This window comes from Gossypium hirsutum, chromosome A10 (genome assembly GCF_007990345.1).
Source record: "Gossypium hirsutum isolate 1008001.06 chromosome A10, Gossypium_hirsutum_v2.1, whole genome shotgun sequence".
NCBI lineage: Eukaryota > Viridiplantae > Streptophyta > Magnoliopsida > Malvales > Malvaceae > Gossypium > Gossypium hirsutum.
The window spans coordinates 70,912,279-70,923,233 of record NC_053433.1 but is presented as its reverse complement, the minus strand read 5'-3'; positions in this window follow the sequence as shown (position 1 = coordinate 70,923,233).

The window sequence follows — 10,955 nt, the reverse complement described above, 5'->3', positions numbered from 1 at the left end:
TATCTTATGTTTCTCAACCATTCTAATAAGACAAGTATGTGAGCATGTTTTATGTCATACAAGTTCTATTTGCAAGCTAAGTTTTCAAGTATGGTTTTCAACAAGCACAACTAAAACTATTTTTACAAACTTGTGTTTTCTGACATGTAGTATCTACACCTTCTTCGTGACCCAGCACGCGAAACTATTTTCAGACTAAGTCTTCTTTCTATTTTAAACTCTGTATTTTAAGCATACGCTAATAGTTCCTGATTGCTCATTGAGTTCACAATGAACTCGCCCACTAATCCCTTACTTCGCAAGTAAATAGGTCGCAAATAGCAGTGGTGAGGTAGATGACTTGGCGAGGCTCATCCCTGAATAGATATTGGTGAACTTGGAAAGTAGGCAATGGGGGTTTAAATTTATCATAATTTGACTTTGTTATTGAAATAATTTATTTAAAGTTTAATTTTGTTTTTGTTCTACGAACCGTTAAGTTAAACCTTTGTTATTAATTCTGTCTCAACAAGAATAAAGTTGATGTTTCTTTGTTTCTCCATGCATGTTTACCATGTTGTTTTCTTTTAACTTTTCCAAAGTATGTTTTAATATCATATGCGAACCAATTTTATTGCGAAGTACTATTTTCTGCGTCTCTTGCATGTTAGGACCCCAATATGCATGCAAAACCCTCTGTAGGAATATATTACAATATTGAGAACTCTATAAAGTATGTGAACCCTTGTGTGAATGACTTCTTTATTTGCAAAGCCTATATTGCATGTGAACTTAGTCTTGTATGTTTAAAGTGTGAACTTAGGAAATATGTTAACTGTTGTTACTTTGCAAACCTGTGCTTTTGTGCAAACTCATTCATTATGTTGTAGTGCAAACTCATATGTTATTCAATTAGGCGAACATATGTTGTATAGTGTATGCAAGCCTAAGTTGTGGTACGAACCTTAATAATAATTTCTATGAACTTGAATTTATGTATGAATTTGTGTACCTTAAACTGTTCTGTTTGTACCTTTCATGCGAACCCTTAAGTCTTTCTATTGTTTGACATGCAAACCTTTACTTTTTAATTTATAAGCTCACATGCTTCTTACGCTATGCGTTATAACTTAACACATTATTTTTTGAAAGTAAGTGGTGTGTTGGAGGTTAGGTTGGGAGTTAATAGAGAGTCATTTCGATGGCTAATATAGCTCGCCAAATTCAGGTCGAACTTACTCGGCCGGGTTTAGGGTGTTACAAATAAATCTATTTGAAATGTTGTAATTAAAAAAATTCATAATACTTAAATATTGTAATTTAAAAATGTAAAATTCAAAATAGTATTTTAAGTTGTCCCTAGAGTGCACCTTAATCATTTGGCGGTATACAACTATTGTCTCTGACCTCTCGATTCCCAAAGTCATTGCCCATCTAGAAATAAATCACAATTTTTTAGCAAGTTCGCACACATAAAATAAAATTAGTATGCAAAAAACTTTTCAAAAAATTTTTTTCCTATTAACAAGGGGTGATTGGTGACCCACTAATACCAGAAATGGCATCTTGTGTAGAGCCCAAGACTACAGCAAAAGAAGGAAACCGTTTATGACACAAGACAAAACTGCTGAGGCCCACTGTAGAATCGGGCATTGTTAAGATCTTCCAGTAATGGCAAGTACATAATGTGGATTTTATTTTGATTTTGAGTCTGGCATTAGTACCCCACCTATCAACAGTGGAATATACGCTTGAGTAGAGCAATTGACCTTAGACTCAATAGACCACTCAATAGTGTTTTGAAATTTTCTCTTAACCAAGAAAATTTCAAACTGGTTAATTTTGCTTCCCCATCGTCGGGGACGCGTCCAAGTAGTCGGTAGTAAAGGCCCCAAGCTTCAGCCATTTTATTTGGCCCCATGATCGCAATTCCATCAACCGAAAACCTCAGTTGAATCGAAATTCCTCCAACATTATCGTGCACTCCCCACACGGAAGATGGAAAGTGTCGGTCTTAGGTGCCATCGCTCAGCCAGGGCAGATATTAAGTCCAACCTTAAGTTGAACATCTAAACAAATGCCACTATACCAAACCTGGCGGCATCCAATTATGGTATAGTCCAATTGTAGCACCCCAAACCCGGTCCAGACGTTAAGGCTGAATCCGACGTGCCACTTTGAAGTCAAAAACTCGTGTTCCCTCTTTAGTGTTTTAAAAAGATGACTTTTGTCAAACTAACCAAGTGAACGGAAGCTGGGCACCAGGTAGGTATCCATAACAGAGGAGGTGAGCCATGAAGGCTGCTTAAGTACCAAGCTCTCCGATTGGATCCAATCCTAGACATGCCCACATCCATTGTCACACTTGGTTATAACAAGTTGAAATTTCTTTGAGTGATTATCTTTGGTAAATCGAATATTCGTGACGTCGTGTTATTTTTAAAAAACAAGTATCGTTTTGAAATCACGCCCTAAGTCTAGCCCATTTGAATTAGTATCCATCAATTTAAAGTTGTTTTTAATAATATAATCCCAGAAAAATCAAAGAAGAAAATAAAGTTAAAATAGCCTTATTATAACCCAAAAATTAAATAGTAATTAAAAATAACTTAAGAAAACCAGTCTCTTTTTCAAACCCAAAAGTATTCACCATGGCCACTCTGAATCCCTTCCGGCTCCAAGTCACCCACACCAAGGCTCACCTGCAAGGTCAAAGAAGGGATGAGTTTGGGGAAACTCTGTGTGTAAGGAAAACCCATTCAAAGCCCAAGTCAGCTCAAGCCCATTGGGCCTAAGCCCATTCAGGTAACAGTGGTACTGGGCCAGAGCCCTTTTCAGATTACAATAAACTGGGCCTTAGCCCCTTATTCAAATAACAGTATGGCCCATAGGCCCATTTCAAAATACATGCAACATTAGTAAACATATGCAAGCCCATTTGGGGAGACTACTCAACCCACCAACCACTACACTCCACCCGTACCAGCCATACACTCCATGTGGGGAATAGCTCAACCCACCCGGCCCAACACTCCACAGTTGCAGCCTTGCTGCTCAGTTAACAGTAAATTGAAGCAAAGCCTCTAGTACGTGGACAAGCCACTTTCAGTACTTCCTCCGTCAATATCCCAGTCCCATGCATCAGATAATAACAACATGGCATGCAGTAAATAACAACAGTCAAACATGCATTTAGGTCAATTTAACCCTAGGGGTATTTCGGTAATTTATCTCCTAGGGGTAAAACTGTAAATTTTCCACTTTTAAAGGTATTTCAGTAATTTATCTATTTTAGGGTTTTTCATGCATATTCCTACCTTTCACGTACTCACAGAATCACTACCGAAGGTTCTTACCGAATTGAGCCCGTTGACCCATCATTCCAATTTTGGCCCATTAAGCCCAAAAATATCGAGGGCACAGAAATCATGCACTTTGCAGTCTAAACATTGCAGCTTACCAAAAACATTAATCGATTTACCTCACGAGCATTCGCACACTCGCAAATCTATAAAATACCAGTTTTCGGCATTTCGGCTTTTTGACTTTTGCCGATCTAGACTAAGAAAGAGGGTGTTAGTTACACACCTGTTTGCGACGATATGCTGACGAGATCCACACACGAACCGCCTACAATTGGATTACTAACACGTTAATCTAACTATTCAAATACAAACTACGTATTAACCCCTTACAATATTCGGCCAACCACACCTACAGATCATAGTAAGCTTATAAGAAATCAATAAGCAACTCATTAACAAATTTTTGTCAATGTTTACCACATAATCATAATTTCACTGCAAGCTGTCTTCCTGAGCAATAGTCACTAAATCATTTATAACTGGAGCTACGAAACTCCAAATCAAGTACCGTTAATTTTCTCTGAAAATAGACTCATATATCTTCTATCCATAAAATTTTCAGAAATTTTGGTATGTCCAATCAATACCAGATTTTTCTTAAAGTTTCCCATGTTTCACTGTTTGACTAATCTGACCACTCTTCATTACGAATCAAATTTCTCATTGTACAGAATTAAAAATATGTTCTCGTTTATTCCATTTGAAAATAGACTCATTAAGCTTTAATTACATAATTTATGCAGCTTCTAACTCATCTCCCACAATTTATGGTGATTTTCCAAAGTCACGTTACTGCTGCTGTCCCAAGCAGATTTATTACCAAATTACTCTTTCACATCTAACTTGCATGCTTGTTATTTAAACATGTATATCACCAATCAATCATCACATATCTATGATTTTACTTAAGTATAATCTCCATTTCATCATTTTAAAGCACAACATGTTAGCCGATTTTTCCCCTTAGCATCTAAGGCACATGCATGCTCATTTGTTTGGCTCAACTTCACCTATCTTCTATTTTTCATCAAAAGAACATGAAACAACAACCAAAAACCAAAATATGCTTCATGAGTTAGGGTAGAATCAAGAAGAACTCATGAACATCAAGATAGAAGCAAAGTACCAAGAACTTACCTTCAATTTTCCCCCTCCTAGTGACCGAATATTCAAGGGTTTCCTCCCCTATTTGCTCTCTCTCAAATTCGGCTATGAAGAACAAAGAATGAACAAAAACCTTCCTTTACTTCTTTTTGTTATTCTTATCACTCAACATTTTATGACACATAAATGATATACTAATATTTATGCCATACTCATGCTATAATTCCAATAAAAATATGCCCATAATGCTTACCATGCCCATCATCCATTAACTATTAAAATGCTAATGCCCATCATCCATTAACTATTAAAATGCTAAAATGCATACATTATCAACTATCCATCACCTTGGTCGGCCACTACATTAAAAGTGGGGAATTTGACATGCAAATCCTCCTATTTTGCACTACTATTTATTTGGCCACTACAAATTAGCCTATAGCATTTTCAAACATTTTCACATAGGTCCTATTTCATAATTTCACTCTCTTTTTCTTATGGAACAAAAATTAACTAAAATTACCGGGTTCTATCTTAAGCTTAGGCCTTCTAGAGGCCCACTAACATAATTAAACCTATGCCAACATTCACAGAATTCGCGAAAATTGGGGCGTTACACCAATGGTCGGGAATATATCTCAGACCATGGAGTCGAGGCCTCAAGACCCGGTACTCATCCTGTACACATAATAAAACTGATATTTGTTAATTTTTACAACTTTAATTTTCACAACTAATGAATAATTATTACTTTTAAAAATTAACTACAAAAACACTTTTAAAAAAATAAATTATATGGTTTTATTTAAAATCGACTAGAACAACATTTACCGGCTTGTTAATCATAAGCGTTGTGTGGTTGGAAGCTCGGATAAGAGAACATATTGTTATTTTGTGTAATTATCAATTAAATTATCAATCACCATTCAAAATAACAACAAATAATTGAACAAATCATTCAAATTAAGAACATACTAAATTACCTTAAAACTTCAAACTTAATAAAAAAAATTTTGAAAAGAAGAAGAATAGGAGAAGAAAGAAAAAAAAAGATGATGACGCGGCAACTATTCATCCCACCCTTTTTTTTCTTTATTTGATTTAATTTTTTTCATAACACTAAAAAAACTTTCTTCACATAATGGACTAATTTAGCATTATTTAATATCATTACTTGAATATGTGTTTGTTAGATTTGTAAAATAAATCTGAAATAAAACTTAATAAACTAGAATCTATCATGTCAAATCATCAAGAATCTATCAAGAAAAAAACTAGATGCAGAAGCGTACTTGAATCCATGAATTCCTTAAAGTTTTACCGAATCTTGGGGACTTGATCTTCCAAATTACCACACAAGAAATTCAAAGAATATCTGCTCTCTTTTTCCTAATGATGGGATATTAGAAAAGATATCTTGTGTATAATTTAAGGACCATAACCCTAATATTTATAACATTGACATATTAGTTCTAATTCTTAATTAGCCCATCATTAATTAGAATTTTATTACAACTCAATTACTAAGTATCTACACATACTTAACCCATACTTTATTTAATAATTAAAGCCCAATAAAACTTTAACCAAATTAGATCACTTTTAATTTGGACTAACTATTATGATAGCAAATAATAACATGTAATTACCCTTATTATGTATGTGATGTCCATATTTTCCAACAATCTCCAACTTGGACCACATATATATACTAATTACTCTATAATTACATGTCATTATATAACCTTATGAGCTCAAAATTTTACTATCATATCCAAAAGGTATTCCGAAGAATCTCGTCCATTAATTATGTTAACATAGAACCAAGGCGACTTTCGTTACATATATCGTAAATAAATCCATCCATGATTACGCATATTAACACAACCAAATGACATAGATCAAGGATGGATTTGTAGCATTGAAATTACATGCAATATGATCTAAACATGTCTATTTCCAACTGGTCCTCCTTAGTAAGATCAAACCTTACCAAAATCAGAGTGTGAATAAACCAAATAAACTTTATTTCTGCAAAAAATAAACTTAATATCTTTAAACTGAAATAATTGAAAATGTGTCTATAAAATAAAAGTATTTAAAAATACATATTCCCACTAAAACCAAATATCCTTTAAATGACATTACACCCATATGAGCAGTGTGCTCTTATAAAACCTTAGGTGTAGTTCCTTAGTAAGCAGATCTGCAATCATGGAGTTTTTCGTAATATGCTTTATAACCACCTAACCACTCTGAACTTTTACTTTAACAACCAAGAACTTAAAGTCTATGTGTTTTTACTTTGATGTGCTCATGTTGCTATTGGAATAAAAGGCTACAATTTGTTTTCACAAATTGCACCTTAGTAACAAATCTTGTATCCATATTCCATCAAAATCGGAGTCTATATACCTGATGATCTCTAACTAATTAGACCTCCGATATGTGAGCATGTAATCTTTTGTTTTCTGAAAATACCTTATAACCCTTTTGGATGCTATCCAATAGTCAAAACCAGGGTTGCTTAAAATATCTGTCTGACATCCCAATAGTGTACACAATATTCCAATGTATACAAACTTGAACGTACATTAGACTTTCCACTGCTAAAATGTAAAAAAATCTAATGCATTTTTGTAATCTCAAAATCATTCTTAGGGCATTGATTGAGGCTATACTTATTATTGACAAGCAGTATGTCATTAACATATAAAACCAAATATAGAACCTTACTCCCACTAAACTTATGGTATATACAATTATCAATAAAATTCATCTCTAAACCAAATGAGATAATCATTTGGTAAAATTTGTAATATTATTGATGAGAAGTTTGCTTAAGCCCATAGATGAAATTCTTTGCAAATCATTAACTTTGCATCATTAGACACAAAGCTTTCTAATTGCACCATATAAATGTATGATCAATGTTACCATTGAGAAACCATTAACTTAATATTTATTTGATGTAGCTTAATGTCAAAATATTCCACTAAAATCATTATAACCATTTCTCTAATGGACCTTTTTAATGACATTCATTCTTAAGGTTGTTGAGTTTGTTCTTCTGGAACAATTACCTCATCTTGAATAAGGAGTTGTTCGACATTGTCTTATTGATGTTCTAGATTCACTTCTTAATCAATAATAGGTATGAGAACCTAAACATCATCAAAAGTGATAGTAGGAAATGAGTTAGAATTCAATTCCTCATTAAAAGAAATATTTCTAACCTTATTTCTCCCTCCAAACTCAACATCCTAAAAGAACGTTACAATTCTCGTCTAAAAATTATTCCTAATTGTGGGATCATAAAACTCATAGCCCTTAGATCGTTCAGAATTTCCTTAACCCTTAACTTTATAGACATCAAAGAAGTCAAAAGTGATATCATTTCAACCTTATCGTTTTTAGCAAAACGTTTCTCAATTTTGTAAAGGAAACCTTGGCCTAAGTAATCTTTTCAAATTCTATGCCTCTAAAGGCTTCTGAAATGATGTGCTTCATGATCATTAGACTCTTGCAATTTGCATAGGGGGTGCTTTCCGTAGTGAGAGGTGCGAGTAGTTCTTCCCTTAGTGCAAGGTCTATGTTTATATAGCCAAGACTATAAGTAAGTGCCTTTTCCATTCATTAGAATTAGTCCCATTAAGCATGGGTATAGAATTTATATTAGCAGATATTATGGCAGTAGAATATGAATTAGCTGAATATAGAACAAAAAATAAATAAAAATAAGTTCACATCAATATTCATAAGTAAACAATAAATTCAGGTTAATGGCTAATCCCATCTCAAGATACCAAACACAAAATTTATATCAAGTCTTTGGATAGTAATATTAACAGTAATTAATACTCTTGTTGTAGCAATCAAACATTGACAATAAATTGTGTTAAACAATTAATTAATCTTTAGATTAACTTATTGCTCACATAAAATACCTTATAATTGTCACACATTTATCACCACAGATGTCGTTGAAATTCTGCCAAATATTAACTTATATTTGGGTCAACTAATAAACACATGAATCACAAAAACATATAATCATCTTGATATTTCAAATAAACTAATCAACAAAAAAAAGGTCACTTTGGCGGCATTTTGTTTCAACTAATCTATTTAAAATATTAAACATCCTTAATTAAAATCTAAAGCCAGAATCTAAATTTATTTGCTTCAAAATATTTCTCTTAATTTCATCTTTTAATCAAATTTAAAGATAATAGTATATATATATATATGTATATATTTATCCCAAAACAACATAAAATGATGTTGGCAAATACAACAATAGTTGAATAAATCATAAACCATAAACAACTTCATATAAGACTTCAAATTTAAACCAAAATAATTTGAATAAAGGTAAACCTCATCTCAAGATATCGGACACTCTATTAATATTTTATCTTTAGACAAAATATTAACTTATAAGTGATATATTGGTGTAATAATCAAATATTGACAATAAGAACATGTCAAACCATAAATTTTCCTTTGAACCAATTTATTGCTTACATGTAAAACCGAATAATTGTCACATGTTTATTACCATAGTTGCACATGTTACATTATTAACCTTTATTTGGGTCGATCAATATTAACATAACTTAAGTTACATGCACACAACCTTTTATATTTTAAAAAAAATAATTTATACAAAAAAAAATCACTTTGGTGACTTATTGCTTCAATTAAGTTGTTTTAAAATATATATAAACATATCAATATTCAAATTTAAAATTTACCTAATAGTCAAATGTCAAAACTATTTTTTTATTACTTTATAGACTCCAAAATAACTCAAAATAATGTTGTCTTAATAATGCAATAAAAAACAGAAAACCTTAATTTTTGACTATTTCTTCTTTGTTTTGTTTTCTTTTTTTTTTTTGTTCCAAAACCATATATATCAAAACCAAACAGAAATAATGTAGTGGTTCAAAGCCGAATAACTAACAAGCACATGTATTCATAATTTTGGCGTGGATAAAAACACCAAAGTAATTCACGTATATACATGTATTCATAATCAAATAGAAAAACTTACCCTGAATTTACTATGTAAATCCAAAGTTGTATTTATAATTAAACAGATATTCACATAAATACTTGAAAAATATTTTCAAGCCAGTAAATCTCAAAAAAAAATCATAATAGTTAGCATATCCCACAATTCATACAATAAACCATATCATCATAATTTAACCAAATATTTGGAACCATAAAATGCCAAAACCTAAGATTATAGAACCAAACTTAAAACTAAAATATTTAAATATATATGTATCTTGGCAGTATAGATAATTGAAATTCATCGACTAATATTAATAACTTTAAAATAAGCAATTATGCACTAAGAAAATGAATTCAAATAGGTGGCACAATTGGTAAAATTCAATAGCAACTATGATGCAAAATATTAAACATGAAAGATTAATTCATCTTGCACCAAAACATCCATTAAATTGAATATATAACCATAACAAAAAAAAAATTTAACAACTTCAACGATATCCATCAAAACTTAATTTCACCAATAAAACTATAAAAGATATCTTATTGAATAATGGTTTTAAACACCTATTCACACAAACTATAATTATGCATTAAACCTCAAAATCATTTATATGCATGTAATATATACACAAACAATATATACATAATTATAATAATAGAAAAAATAATATTGGCTTGCCTTACATATTTCATGTAAACTCAAATTTATATTCATGACTAAAGACACTATCATAAAACTTCGTTGTACGCACAAATACTTTTAAAAAAAATCTATAACTATCAAATTAAAAAGAATCCCAAATTGTATAAAAGCCTTCATATGCACAACCACTTAATGAAAATTCATAGTCACCATATTAAAAAAAATATCAATATTTTAATTTTAGTTAGGCCCCGTAAGGATTAAAACTTATATAAAATAATTATAACAGAAACAAAAAGTAATCATTCGTATATATGAATTGAATTAAATGGTGAATATAATTCATCATGAATAAAGATAAAAGATGATAATTCCATATATATTCAACCACAAACAGAAAATTTAAAACAAATAGTGCGAAAAAAAACATCTTACCAACATTCATTTATTCGATTATCAAGTGATTTAACTTTTAAAATCAATTATACAACCCAATTGGAATTTTTCAATTGCAAAAAATTGTAAGTCTTTAACTTTAATTTAATAACCAAAGTTTATAAAATAATTGTGTGAAAAGAAGAGAAATAAATCTCACAAATCAATTTTTATCAATTGATTATAAACAAATAAACCTTCATCTTTCGAATAGCATATGCAAATATTAAACTAGATTATATTTATAAAACCTTAAAACTTTATTTAAAGAATCAAAACCCAAAAATTTATCAAGAATCTCAAAAATTCAACATAATATATAATTAAAATATCAAATCCATAAAATTAAAAAAGAAAAACGAATCAATCCAAAAATAATAAAGAATCAATTCATTCTCAGT